This window comes from Rhineura floridana, chromosome 5, assembly GCF_030035675.1.
Source record: "Rhineura floridana isolate rRhiFlo1 chromosome 5, rRhiFlo1.hap2, whole genome shotgun sequence".
Lineage (NCBI taxonomy): Eukaryota > Metazoa > Chordata > Lepidosauria > Squamata > Rhineuridae > Rhineura > Rhineura floridana.
Window position 1 is genome coordinate 154,942,956 of NC_084484.1, and position 15,679 is coordinate 154,958,634.

Here is a 15,679-nt window from a genome sequence, read left to right on the forward strand (position 1 = left end):
GAGAAAAAGAAAATAATAGATAGCCCATCCCCAGCAAGAACTTTTCTTTCCTTGTTGGGTGGAAGGAAACAGTCCATGATGATGGACAAGGGATTTTTTTTAAGAGGGAGAGGGGTTTAGGTTTCGTTCTGCTACAGATTCAGATTTGGGCATCAAAATAGTACCACCTGTGGTTGAACATAATGATACACTTTAAAAGTTGTCAGAATTCAGAAGAGAAATACAAGTTGAAGACTGATCCCCACCCCCAGCACAGTACATGGCATGATAGAGACATTCTTTCCTGTTGTGTATATAGCCAGCCTCCTTTTGCTTCCTGTTTTGTGAGTTGCAAAGTAGTGTGACCAAACATGACACTTGAACCAAGGAAACGTGTGTCCACACACTAGACACAGTTATGCAGCTCATCCCACTTTCAGCCCCCTTTAAAAACACTATAATCTTTGGCTGGAGACAGGAGAGGCTGAAATGGCCATCTAAAGAGCCCCAAGCATACAATTCAAGCCAGTGGTGAAGCATACCTTGGTGAAAATGGAGTGCTTCGAGACTGTGATATTGTTTAAAGAGGTGTGAAACAAAAGATCATTGGGAGTGCAGTAACGCAATAGAAGCAACATAATTGAGCCTCATAGCCAGGGCCGGCTCCAGGTATGCGGGGGCCCTTGGGCATTAGCCTGCCCCGGGCCCCTCTGCTTCCCTTCTGCGATCCCGTGGATCGCAAGACGAGCTTCCGAACCGCCCGCCATCCCCCGCCATCCCCAGCGCTTCACCTACCTTTCTCTGCTGTTCGCACAGGGTTCCCATCAATAAAGATGGCGGCCGAGGTTTCCGTAAGGGACTGAAGCTTTTGCCGCCATCTTTATTGATGGCAACCCTGCGTGAACAGCAGAGAAAGGTAGGTGAAGCACGGGGGATGGCAGGCGGCTTGGAAGCTCGTCTTGCGATCCACGGGATCACGGAAGGGGAGCGAAGGGCCCCTCAGGGGGCCCCCAGGGGCTCCTAGAGCTGCGGGGCCCTTGGGCCAGTGCCCAACCTGGCCACCCTTTGGAACCAGCCCTGCTCATAGCTCTCAACTGGTGTTAATACCTTTTGTTTAGCAAAATACCTTTGTTTAGCAAGATAGGGCTGGTGGTTCTGAAATGGGTCATGAGTGTGATGGATGGGGAATAGAACAAAGAGAATTGCAGGAGAGAGAGGTGAAATGTATGATACCCATAGTGTAAAAGTTTTTAAAAATAGAAAAAGAAGAACTTGGATCCAACAGCCCACACTTCTGCTGAGTTCCCTTAAGATTCAGTAGCGACCCCTCTAAGTCTGCTATATGAAATCAAATATACCAGTCTGCAATTTCATGGGCAATGGGGACATTATTTAAGGTACTGCAGTCTGGGGCTATGTTCCCTTTATGTTGTTGTTATGTGCCTTCAAGTCGATTACCACCTATGAATCAGCAACCTCCAAGACCATCTGTCATGAACCACCCTGTTCAGATCTTGTAAGTTCAGGTCTGTGGCTTCCTTTATGGAATCAATCCATCTCTTGTTTGGCCTTCCTCTTTTTCTACTCCCTTCTGTTTTTCCCAGCATTATTGTCTATTCTAGTGAATCATGTCTTCTCATTATGTGTCCAAAGTATGATAGCCTCAGTTTCACAATTTTAGCTTCTAGTGATAGTTCTGGTTTAATTTGTGCTAATACAAATGGAAATGGACTGCCTTCAAGTCAATCTCGACTTATGGCGACCCTATGAATAGGGATTTCATGGTAAGCGGTATTCAGAGGAGGCTTACCATTGCCTCCCTCTGAGGCTAGTTCTCCCAACTGGCTAGGGCCTGCTCAGCTTGCAACAGCTGCACAAGCCAGTCCCTTCCATGTCCGCAACTACCAGCTGAGGGGCAAGTGGGCTGCTTGGGACTATGCAGCTTGCCCATGGCTGCACAGGTGGCAGGACACGTAACCCCTGAGCCACTCACTGTGGGAGTGATCTTTAGCTGGCCCTTGACACCCAGGAGACAGGGATGTTAACTCACCGACTCTAGACTCCCAGCCAGGCTTGCCTTCCCACTGTGCTATACCAGCTGTAATTTGTTCTAACACCCAATTATTTGTCTTTTTCTCAGTCCATGGTATGCACAAAGCTCTCCTCCAACACCACATTTCAAAAGAGTTGATTTTTTCTCTTATCCGCTTTTTTCACTGTCCAACTTTCACATCCATACGTAGAGATCGGGAATACCATGGTCTGAATGATCCTGACTTTAGTGTTCAGTGATACACCTTTGCATTTGAGGACCTTTTCTAGTTCTCTCACAGCTGCTCTCCCCAGTCCTAGCCTTCTTCTGATTTCTTGACTGTTGTCTCCATTTTGGTTAATGACCGTGCCAAGGTATTGATAATGAAGTTCAATGTCCTCATTGTCAACTTTAAAGTTACATAAATCTTTTGTTGTCATTACTTTAGTCTTTTTGACGCTCAGCTGTAGTCCTGCTTTTGTGCTTTCCTCTTTAACTTTCATCAGCATTTGTTTCAAATCATTACTGGTTTCTGCTGGTAGTATGGTATTGTCTGCATATCTTAAATTATTGATATTTCTCCCTCCAATTTTCACACCTCCTTCATCTTGATCCAATTCTGCTTTCCATATGATATGTTCTGCGTATAGATTAAACAAATAGGGTGATAAAATACACCCTTGACTCACACCCTTTCCTATTGGGAACCAATCGGTTTCTCCATATTCTGTCCTTACAAGTAGCCTCTTGTCCAGAGTATAGGTTGCGCATCAAGACAATCAGATGCTGTGGCACCCCCATTTCTTTAAAGCATTCCATAGTTTTTCATGATCTACACAATCAAAGGTTTTGCTGTAATCTATAAAGCACAGGGTATTTTCCTTCTGAAATTCCTTGGTCCGTTCCATTATCGAACGTATGTTTGTGATACGACCTCTGGTGCCTCTTCCCTTTCTAAATCCAGCTTGGACATCCAGCATTTCTTGCTCCATATATGGTAAGAGCCTTTGTTGTAGAATCTTGAGCATTACTTTACTTGCATGAAATATTAAGGCAATAGTTTCATAATTACTGCATTCCCTGGGATCCCCTTTCTTTGGAATAGGGATGTATATTGAACACTTCCAGTCTGTGGGCCATTGTTTAGTTTTCCATATTTCTTGACAAAGTTTTGTCAAAATTTGGACAGATTCAGTCTCAGTAGCTTGCAACAATTCTATTGGTATGCCATCTGTTCCTGGTGATTTGTTTCTTCCAAGTATTAAGAGCAGCTTTCACCTCACATTCTAAAATTTCTGGTTCTTCATCATACGGTTCCTCCATGAATGAATCTGTTGTCGTGGAATTTACGACTGAGTTCTTTTTGAGGAGACTTAATAATGAAGCCAAAGCCTGTTTTAAGGTTGTTTATTTAGCTAAGCGCTTAGCCAGAGTAGAGTACAGGACTCAACTCTCTTCCTCAAAATGGTGGTTAGTTACAGACAGTTATATACCTTTACCTCCGTCACAATCATGGCAACAGTTACATTGCATTATTCTATGTTACAATGCTACAATGATGCTCTGCCCCCTGTTCCATCCGTCCTCCCTTCATTCCTGCAATATCAGTGTCCTTGGCACATTTTCACTACAACAGCAGTATTCTCTGTTGTCTACGTGACCCCCTGTCTAGGGAAAATGGCAATCAGACTTGTTCAGTATTGATCGAAATCCACCTCACTCCCCCCTATGGGACTCCTTTCGAGTCCCATCCCAATTTGCATGATAGATAACACTTTCTCTTTCTCCTCCATCCGTTGTCTATCAAATTCCAAATACATTTGTTTCACTTCAGCCGGTGTTAACATTTGGGTGGTCTTTTGCATGGTACTCTTTAAACAAAACAATACACAATTAACCAAGATATACATGGCAAAGAGGAACAACATACCCAACAATAGTCCTAAGAGGATTGATTTTATCCAGCCTCTTAGGCCACTGAACCAATCCCCTGGACTCCATTGCCACCCAGAGGTGGCACCTTAGATGCTAATAGGTGAATTAGGTGAATGTTCTCAATAGATCCGGTGATATTTACAGAGCTGTCAACAATGTAGGTGCAGCATTCTGGGCCAATAAGACCTCAGACTCTGCCTTGCGATGTCAAAAGATAGTCCAACGTTATGCGGTTTTGTAAGACAAACTGTCGGACTTGTTTAAGTTCAGTGTTAATCATAGAAAGGGCATCAGCAGTTTCATTCGTGAAGTTCTCCAGCAGAGTACAAATTCTTAAGATATCTAAATGGTTTGCCCCTGCCCCATAAAAGGGGAAGATACCTCGTAGCCAGGACTCACCTGGAGCTTTAAGATCTTTATAAGCTTCCAGGATTTTATGACTTGGGGCTACCCTTCGATAATTTCATATCAGACCCTTAGGAAAGGTGTCCACAATCCTGATTCCAGGGGCTAGAAGTCCAATATAACAAGTTCCTTTTGCATGAATAGGTAATTTCTTCCAATCCTTATCCACAGATCCACCAATAACTATGTGTTGTTCCCATTAAGGGAGGAAGGATGTGAGCAAATCTATCTTGTCTCACCCCTTCCTCGCCATACATAAGCATGGCTATGGTGGCTTCTTCTTGAGTACAGGTTTCATTGTAATATGAGAGCCACTGGTGCCCGAGAGCCATACACAATGGTTCCATTACCCTCCGCCTGTTCCTCATAATTGGCCCAGTGGAGTTACTGAGACTCCATTTACCTTTGGCTCGATGAAGGACCCATTCACATTGGCTGCTACCAATGAATGTTTCTCCCATGAACTTTAAACAAAGTTCACCTTTTGTCCATCCAGACAGGGCTACATACTGAGTAGTATCGAGACTTTTCAGAGACTCATCATTCATCTGAGATAAGACCAGTTGCATTCAGAGGTATTCCTACCAGTGGGATACCTTCCTTTTCGTAAGTTGGGGTATGCATACAGATCCAGCAAGTACTCTTGTTCATCCCTCTAGCGAGATCGACCATTAGCCTTAGATATGTGTTCCTACTCCAATCAGGATGTCCTGTAAAAAGGAGGCTATACAATATTAGGAAAGCAAGCCTAACTCCCGCAGGAGCCATATTATAATTGTGATTATAAGAAATAGCAAGCAAACAGCAATGCAAGTCACTGGCCTCCCCACCTCGGTGTGAGAAGGTCCAAAAGAGTCCAATGGGCTACGTGCTACTTCAATAAGCTCAAAGTCTATCTGGGGAGCTGATCTGCTGAAGGGGTTGCACCTCATTGGCTCTAGAATGGATAGATGTTATTTGTCTTGTCTTCTCAGACACTCTTCGGTTTCGTAGTCCTAACTTCTCCCAGGTAGATAGGATGTCACTCACGAAGTCCTCTGGCAGCGCGAGGGCCTCTCCACAGATGGTAGGGATGGTGGTCCTTAGGAAGGGACTCCTTTCTCTTGGTCTTTCCTCCTGGTGTCCCGTCAGGATCCAGCTGGCCTCTCTCACTCTCGCCTGGCAGCTGGGCCTTTCGACAATGGGATGCGTGTATCCAAGCTGTCCTCTCAGCGATGTGCAGTGCGGTAAATGTCGTCAGGAGTATCTGAAAAGGACCCGACCATCGAGACTGAAGGCAATCTTTTCTCCAAAATTCATGAACCAGGATCCAATCACCAGGTTGGAACCGATGAGCAGGCACATCTAGCAGGACAGGAGCGGCTTCCTGGACCTGGGAGGAAAGAGTTCTCAACATTTTGGGAAGATTAGTGCAGTAGACCAGAAGTTCTTTGTGACCCTCCAATAAAGACTGTAATTGGGCTGGGCTGGGTTAATGTCTAAGGCATGGCAAAGCTGTTGTACCACTTTAGCTGTAAAGTGAGTACCTTGATCAGAATCCAATTGGAGAGGTAAGCCAAATCGGGGGATGATGTGTTTAAGCAGTGCCTTGGAGACAGCTGCAGCATCTGCGTGTCGTGATGGAAATGCTTCTACCCAACCAGAAAAATGACAGATGATGACCAATACATAGCTGTAGTTCTGGCATTTTGGCACTTCTATGAAGTCCAATTGAACATGCTGAAATGATCCATAGGCCCAAGGAGTGGTGCCAGTAAGGGGACGTTCTGGTTTGCCGGCATTGTGTTTTAAACATACTGAACAAGTGGATGCCACTTGGGCCAGAACAGGCGTAATCTTAGGAGCAAACCAGAGAGTCGAAATTTGCAATAGCATCCCCCCTTTGCTCAGGAGAGAAGAGTGGTGAGTCGCCTGAGCAAGAGGGAAAAGAAGTGCTTGTGGGGCTACAAAGCGGCCTGAGACATTCCTCCAGACAGAGTCAGGATGTAAGCGACAGCCAAAGCAGACCCAAATATCTTTTTCATGCTCTGGGGCAGCTTTCTGAAGCAAAGCGAGTTCTGGTAGTTCAGGAACAGATGAGGGGAGGAGAATCAATTGAGAAGGAAGGTGGGGAGAAGGAGGTGCACTAAGAGCAGCAGCCTTAGCAGCAGCATCCGCCATGCGGTTGCCACGGCTAACAGGATCAGTAGCAGTGGTGTGGGCAGAGCAGTGCATGAGAGCAATAGAATTAGGAAGTTGAAGAGCAGACAGTAAAGCAGACATAAGTGAATGAGAAATTTGTGTGCCAGCTGAAGTCAAGAATCCTCTGTGTGACCAAATTTGACCCACAAAATGACAGGTTTTGAAAGCATAAGAAGAGTCTGTATAGATATTAGCAGAGCAACTGAATGCCAGAATGAAGGCTCTCTGTAGAGCCACGAGCTCTGCAGCTTGGGCAGACTGGAGAGTTGGCAGAGAAAAGGTTTCTAGGACTTCATGTGGAGAGCACACAGCATAGCCAATTCTGAGAACTCCTGTGTCATCTCTGAAGCAGGAGCCATCTGTGAAAAGGATAAGCTCAGGGTTATCCAGAGGAACGTCATGAAGGTCGGGGCGAGGGGTGGAGAGATGTTCAATGACCTGCAAACAATCTTGAGGAGAGATTGAATGAGATTCTCCATCAGAAGGAAGGGGTGGAAGGGAAGCAGGGTTGAGAGGGGGACAGAGTTGTTAGGAGGGGTAAGCAGAATAGTTCCATTGTCATCATATCCTTGTAAATAAGGAAAGCTATCCACCTCCCAAAGTGAACTAGCTGAAGTAAGAAATGTTGTGAGGTACATGAACACTAACAGTTCCATAGGAAGTTTGACACTGAGAAGAAAGGAACTGAGTTTTTCTGTGCAGCAGGAGAGAATGCACAGAATGGGGAACCAACACAGCGAGGGAACGTCCTTGCACCAAGTCCTCAGACTTCTGGACAAGCAAAGCTGTACTCCAAGGAGGGTATCCTTTAGCCACCAGGCCGACAGAGTACTTCTGCAGCAGAACCCTGAGACTCATGGCAAAAGAAAAAAGGTTTAACATAACAGAAGTCTGGGCCACAGCCTTTCTTAAATCCACAAAGGAAGCCTCACATTCTGCCTTTCATTCAATAGGCTGCAAAGTTTGGGATCCAATGCCTAGTATTTAGCCGCTCCCAAAAACCTATGAAGCGGCTTTTTCCTATTACAGGGAAGCACATTACATACAAGAATACCTTGCTGTAGCAGTGAGGCAATCACAGGCTGGATGTCCTCAATTGCTTCAGCTGAGAGAGTGTATTGCTTTACTGATGGGTAAGGTTTATCAGGTGGACACCGAATCTCGATTGGTTCCACCGCTAGCAGCTTTCCCACATCATTCCAAGGGAGGGCCTCTGTAGCTTTAGAAGGAACAATCATGAGGATTAGAAAAGGGAAGATCCAAATGTACCCATCAGAGCTGCAATAACAGTATTGTGCAATTTACACAGAAATTGACAGAACTGGGAAAGATATGGTCATATGTGAGTGGAGCAGCTGAAAAGGTTGCTAGTTGACCTCCTACTTCAAACTCAGTCACTATTTCTCCTGATGGTGGATGAGACAGGTCAGCTTGATGAACTGTGGACCTGGAAGCATAAGAGTCTATGAGAAATGCTGTGGCTGGCCAGCAACTGTAAGAGGAATGGTAGCATCAGAGGTGGAGAAATTAGTTTATTGAGACAACATCAGGTTAAAAGTTGAGCATGCTTAAATTTTTTCCCCTTTTTTGGAACTGTTCCTCTGGAAACAACTGCAGGGGTGATGGAGTGTAGGGAGCCCAGTTGTCTTGAAGATCGTCCTCTTGAACACTACTGCTGCAAGAATGCGGTGGGGAGCCAAGGAAGGGTTAACAGGGAAGGGCAGAGCGATTTCTCGACTTCTAGCTGTTTCTTTTATTAACTAGCTGGGTGCGGGTGTGCAAATTGGCTAAGAGCATTCTCTCAGCTTGCGTGGTATGTCTGGGATCCTCAGACTTCCATGGAAGACCCTCATTGTCCTCTCCTACTCCCATTTGGGCTATCAGGGCTGATTTTTTGTTCTGGGGACAGGAGTCCAGAGAGCAGCTGGTTCATGTCAGCCCAAGTTGGATTGTAAACACTAATGATTGCTTCCAGCTTTTCTTTAAATTCATTGGGAGCCTCCCTGAGTTTCGGGAAGATATTGAACCAGTTCATGAGATCCGCAGTTGTCCAGGGAACATGCACAAAAATAATTTGTTTGCCTGTAGTCGATGGGGGAGTGGGGGGTATTGGCGAAGCAGATACATGCCGGCTGACTGAACTTGGGGAAAGCACCCAGGGAAGTTTTCCGGATTAAACTGGATAGAGGTAAATCCTCCATCACTGTCTTTTTTCAACTTTATTTGGCAAATGGGGCAGGCGCGGCTGTCTATGGATGTAGCTACAATTTCAAACTTTGCTTTTAACCTGTTTGTAACTCTTGCACCAACAAGATGGGGAAACTGCTCCTTAAATGTTAATTCCTCAGGAGACAGTGGCCATTCTTCTCTAGTAAGTTCAGGTGGGGGTGTGTGTTTCTTCTCTGTAGAGCGTTTGGGTATTCCAGAGGTTAAAATGGCACCCGCTCAAGCTGGGAGAGGTGGTGTCTGCTCTGACTGTAAAATAGCACTTGCCTGAGCTTGAGGCTGAGCATTCCCAGCCGTTGGGGCCCAAAATATCCAAAATATCTTCTAGTACCTCGTTATAGGGCGGCAAAGGGGCGGTGGCTAGCAAGCTTGGGTACAGAGGCAGCAAGGGGCGTTGGCATGCATTTTTTTCTTGTTCCTTTTCTTTCTCGATTTTCTTTTTTTCCCTCCAGTTGTGCTTTTAACTTTTTGTTAGAATCTTGAAGACTTGTTACTATAGATTTCCGTTTCCTGTGTTCTGCCTCCTCTTTCCACAGGACCCAGAAATCTATATGCCTAGGCTTTGTTTTCTCCAGTTTTCCCCATAAATAGGTGAGCTTGTCCATGTCAAAAGTGCCGTTTCTGGGATTTGAAGCTCAGGCCGGTTGGAGGGGCACTCACTCCACCAGTGAGTCAGCTTCACCAGCATTTGAGCAGTTTTTTTGGACCCAAACGGGTACCATAATTTCGGCACATGTACCCCAGGGTTTTTTCTCATCAGGACAAGACACACCTCCACCCATGTTTTGTCCGGAGCTGAAACTGATCAAGCGGTGGAAGAGAGCAGTTCAGAAAAGCCAGGCGTCCCCAGCAGACAGAGAGGAAAAGTTGGAACAGTATCAGTTTCATTCACAGCTCATTAGGACATCCTCCAAACCTATCCTAACACCCAAACCAGAGACTGTGGGACTGCTTACCCTTTAGTCATGAGTGTTGGTGTAACCGGGGAAGGACCTTAACGCAGGGGCTTCGATAAACTATGGGAAATTCTTACCGCCCGTCCAGGAGTCCCGGGGTTGGAGGTGGGAGCTAAGCGGGAGGATTTGATCAAAACGAGGTCCTCTTACCTCTCAGAATGTGCACAAACCGCTGCTCCGACCTTCCCCCTTCGGGTTGACCCAGACAGGAGATCCTCACATCCCACTGCTAACACCAAGATTGTCGTGGAATTTATGACTGAGTTCTTTTTGAGGAGACTTAATAATGAAGTCAAAGCCTGTTTTAAGGTTGTTTATTTAGCTAAGTGCTTAGCCAGAGTAGAGTACAGGACTCAACTCTCTTCCTCAAAATGGTGGTTAGTTACAGACAGTTATATACCTTTACCTCCGTCACAATCATGGCAACAGTTACATTGCATTATTCTATGTTACAATGCTACAATGATGCTCTGCCCCCTGTTCCATCCGTCCTCCCTTCATTCCTGCAATATCAGTGTCCTTGGCACATTTTCACTACAACAGCACTATTCTCTGTTGTCTACATGACCCCCTGTCTAGGGAAAATGGCAATCAGACTTGTTCAGTATTGATCGAAATCCACCTCATTGTCATCCTTGCATCTCTTTTATAGAGTTCTTCAGTGTATTGCTTCCATCTTACTTTTATTTCATCTCGGTCTGTCAGTGTGTTCCCCTGTTGATTATTCAACATCCCTATTCGTGGTTTAAATTTTCCTTTAATTTCTCTAATCTTTTGGAATAGGGCTCTTGTTCTACCCTTTTTGTTGTCCTATTTCTATACAATAACTATTGTAATAGTTCTCTTTGTCTCTACGTACTAATCACTGTATTGTTGCATTTAGGGTTCTAACCGTGTTTCTATCTCCTTTTGCTTTCCTTTTCTCTTTAACCATTTTAAGAGTTTCTTCAGTCATCCACTGAGGTCCTTCTCTCTTTTTAACTAGAGGTATTGTCTTTTTGCATTCTTCCCTGATAATGTCTCTGTCTTCACTCCAAAGTTCTTCTGGTTCTCTGTCAACTAAGTTTAAAGCCTCAAACCTGTTCCTTATTTGATCTTTATATTCTTCTGGGATGTTATTTAAATTATATTTTGGCATTATGATTGCTTTGTTGTTCTTCTTTGGCTTTATTCTGATTTTCAATATGACCAGTTCATGATCAGTACCGCAGTCTGCTCCTGATCTTGTTTTCACAGAAATTTTGGAGCTTCTCCATATTCTGCTTCCAATTATATAATCAGTTTGATTCCTATACTGTATTGACCATTTGGTGATGTCCATGTTTAAAAAAATGTGTTTGCAAGAAACAAATTATCAGCTTCACAGAATTCAATAAGTCTTTCTCCTACTTCATTTCTATCTCCCAAGCCCCATTTCCCCACAATTCCTAGTTGCTCTCTGTTCCCTACTTTTGCATTCCAGTCCCTCATGATTATCCCTTTATGTAGCAACCTTTTATGGTACCAAATTGCAGCAAAAAACATATTTCTTCCCATGCCTGAAAGTCTCCCCATCCCCTCCCCCTTTTCCCCCTGGGAACTCTCACATCCTCAATAATACCGTCTTTCTGTTTTATATGGCTTACTCTCTCATTGCTCTGGCTGACTTGTTCCAGAGAAGAAATCATTATTTTTATTTATGCTAAATTCTGTCAGCAGTCCCATAAAAATCATGTTGTGCATATTCCAAAGGGGCCTGTTCTTCAGATTATTGTATGTGGTTAACTCGTGTCAACATTGGTGCAAATTACATGTGTCCATTAAACAGAAATACTGAGTTTTACGCTTATCGCAGTCGGACCATTAATGTGAAGCTATTCACCTGCCTCATGTCATGGTTCTGTGACTTAACAATTTAATTTTAAAATGTTATAGTAAAGTGAGTAATTTATTTCTAAAACTGAATGCTGCATGGAGGTAGGGTTGCCAGATTCAGGGCCTGAGACTGATCCTGTATCTTTAGGAGAAGAGAAAGTCAGCCAAGTGCAGGTGTTCTTGCAACATTGTAATGGGAAAACCCACAAGGTGGAATTCTCCCTTCTCCCTGCACAACTTTTAAAGATACAGAAGACCTCTTGGAGGCTGGGCCTGGCAACCAAGAGGTCTTCTGTATCTTTAGAAGTTGTGCAGGAGGAAGAGAAAATTCCACCTTGTGGGTTTTCCCATTACAGTATTGCAAGAACACCTGCACGTGGCTGCCTTTCTCTTCTCCTAAAGATACAGGATCAGTCTCAGGCCCTGAGCCAGGCAACCCTACATGGAGGTGTTAAAGTTATATATGAGAAGCAGAACTGTTCTCTCATGTCAGTTTCTGAAACTGTTGTGTTGGGATACCTGAGACTCTTAACTAGCTTCATCAGATAAGGCAGTCTGTTGTTTTTATAAGTCACCGATTGCACTCAGAAATTCACAACGATTTGTCCTCATTGAACAAGTACACCCTGCTGAACATCTTTGAGTTTCCCCAAGAGTAACAAAAGAAGATGCTACCTTAGGCTGCAATCCAATACACACTTACCTGGGAGTAAATCCCATTGAACGCAATGGAGCTTACTTCTGAGTTGACATGTATTGGATTGCAGTCTTAGGCTGTAATCCAAACTGACGTTTACCAGGGAGCAAGCCCCATTGAATTCAATGGGACTTACTTTTGAGTAGGCATTACTATTAATTATAATAATATATTATTATCCAGTTCAGTTCAGATCAGTTTATTATGCAGTAACAAACCAGGCTTTTTGCATGCACACCAAAAGGAGACACAGGCAAAGCATTAAAACAATTATTACAATAAATAAATAAATAATTCAGAAGTGTATGTATACAACAATACTGCAAACATTAATACAATATTCACTAATAGGCAAAAAAACTTGCGGTTTAAGAATGTACCTATAGCCCACAGATATTTCTACCAAACTTTAAAAAGCAGGGAAATTGGGCAGCTATAGTGAATGCACCAGGGGAGCAGGAGACCTGAACTCCTCTCTGAGATATTGTACTGCCCTACAAATTGGTCAAAATGCAAACACAATTTGGGTTGGCCTTTCACAGTCCAATCCACTTGCTGTGTAGCTTGGAAGAATTTGGTAACATGTGTCTCTGAGCATATGGTGAGTGGTGGCAACACCTGCCATCTCCAAAGATGGATAATTATATTTTTGTATGTTTGTTGGTGTTCTTCTTACTTTGCTTCTTTCCTGTGTTACTAATGTTTCTACAGAGAATCTAAACTAGAACATTTTATTTCCCTCATTATTCATCCTAGAAATCTGTGTCAAATTTATTTTTATTAATTCCAAAGCCTTTTTATTGGTCAATGTCATATGATGGTGAAGATAGCCTTTTTTGTTTCAAACTGGAGGTTGTGGTCTATTTCTATTTTGGGTGCATTAACAGTTGGACCTGAAACTGCAGTTTAATGTAAAATCAGACTGATTACAATATGCTGCTACTTTAGCAATGACTCTAGTTGTTGGAAAAAAGAGGATGCATGTTTTCAGCCTGCTATGTTTAAACCACTTTATTTAAGGCAAGGTGTTCATGATAATTTAAAAACATAGAGCACACCTAGCATTTTGCTAGAATATATTTCACCTTCCACTGTTTTATCTTGTGCAAATTGAGACACATCTGAGGTCCACTGGAGACTATTTTGCAGAAGTCAGTGCCATTATTCCACAATTATGTTTGGAGTTTTTTTAGTATAAATTTTGCAAAGTGATGCTGTACTTCACATATTCATAGAAACAAAAGCAAAAGAAAATGATTTCCTATAGAAAACTTCACTAAAATTACAAAGTAAATCAGACATATTTAAAGTGACCATCTGAACTATATCAACTGTCTTAATAATGTTGCTTCCTCCCTGCTAAAACAAGATCAGCACAGGACATATCTTCTTTCTATTATTTGGGCTGATTACAGGTGTTGCCCCCACTCACCATATGCTCAGAGGCACACATTACCAAATTCTTCCAAGCTACACAGCAAGTGGACTGGACTGTGAAAGACCAACCCAAATTGTGTTTGCATTTTGACAACTTTGTAGGGCAGTAGAATATCTCAGAGAGGAGTTCAGGTCTCCTGCTCCCCTGGTGCATTCACTATAGCTGCCCAATTTCCCTGCTTTTTAAAGTTTGGTAGAAATATCTGTGGGCTATAGGTACATTCTTAAACCGCAAGATTTTTTGCCTATTAGTGAATTTCCCTGCTTTTTAATCCAGGAGGTAAGAAATGGGATCCTGTGTAAATTTGCTGAGAATGGATTGATCATTTGCATGCTTATTGAGTTAAGTGGGATTTACACACACACACACACACACGGCAACCATGCTTAGGATAGGTGAAACTGACCACAGGGGATGGGGAAGGGAGGAGGGAGGGGTGGAAAGGCAGAGGGGAGGACTGGGATGGGAGCAGGCAGGAGCGGGAGGGGAGAAGAAGGACAGATGTCGTTTGCATGTTTATTGAGTTCAGCGGGATTTACTCCCATGCAATCATGCTTAGGATAGGTAAAACTGACTGGGGGGGAGGGACAGAGGGCTGGAGTGGACAGGGAAGGTGGAAGAACGAAGAGGGGAGGAGAAAGGGAGAGGAAAGGGGAAGGAGGGAAAAAGCAAGTCTGATCATTTGTATGATTATTGAGTTGAATTGGATATACTCCTATGCAATCATGATTAGGATAGGTAAAACTGACCAGGCTGGGCCTGGCAACCAAGATGTCTTCCGTATCTTTCAAAGTTGGGCAGGGGGAAGGGAGAATTCCACCTTGTGGTTTTTCCCATTACATTGTTGCAAGAACACCGGCACTTGGCTGACTTTCTCTTCTCCTAAAGATACAGGATCAGTCTCAGGCCCTGAAACTGGCAACCCTACCTCCCACCCAAATTTAAAACAAAGCTGTCCCTGGCCACATCCACACCAGGCCTCTATTACACTTTGGACAATCATTATTTATTTATCTATTTATTTAGTGTATTTATATACCGCCCCATAGCCGAAGCTCTCTGGGCGGTTTACAATAACTAAAAACATTAAAAACAAATATACAAATTTAAAAACACACCTTTTAAAAACAATTTAAAACAATTTATCATGGCTTCTCTCAAAGCCATGGCTCAAAGCCAATCATGGCTTCTCTCAAAGAATCCTGGGAAGTGTAGTTAGTGAAGGGTGCTGAGAGTTGCTAGGAGACGCCCTGTTTCTCTCACAGACCTTTAATCAGAGTGGCTGACTGTTAAACCATTCTCTCAGGGGAATAGGAGTCTCTTCTCAGCACCCTTCACAAACGAAACTTCCCAGGATTCTTTGAGGGAAGCCATGACTGTCTCAAGTGAAATCAAGTCTGGTGTGGGTGTGGCCCTCTTATTAGCCAAGCCCAGCAGCTGTGAGGCTTTTAGAACACTGACGGTCCTTACTGAGCATGCTCCGCGGAGGAGCAGGAGGAGGAGGGGAGGAGGAGGGGAGGAGGGGGAGGAGGAGGGGGAGGGGGAGGAGGGGGAGGAGGAGGAGGGGAGGAGGGGGAGGAGGAGGGGGAGGAGGGGGAGGGGGAGGAGGGGGAGGGGGAGGAGGAGAGGAGGAGGAGGAGGAGAGGAGGAGGAGGAGATTTATTATTATTATTATATTTATTTATTTATACCCTGCCATTTTTCCAAAACTGGAACTCATGGCGGCTTCCAGATAAAAAATACATATAATTAAAAACATACAAAGTCTACATTAAAATAAGATTAAACTATTTCCAATATTAAAACCATGCACACATATAGCTAAAAAAGTTCAAACTTGTTTAAAAATGATTGCAAAGCTTGACAGGAGGGTCACAAGACAGGCTTTGCAAGAGCAAGGGCTTTTGTTGGGGCAACTCACTGGTCAATCATGTGGTGTCATTATAACATCATGCGGCTGACAGCTGCATTCCCTC

At 43.8% G+C, this 15,679-nt stretch overlaps 1 protein-coding gene across 4 annotated transcripts in view; it reads left to right on the top strand.

Moving 5' to 3' along the window:
• The window catches only part of ATP8A2 (ATPase phospholipid transporting 8A2), a 564,338-nt gene that overhangs the window by 136,408 nt on the left and 412,251 nt on the right, over positions 1-15,679 (top strand). The window lies entirely within an intron of this gene.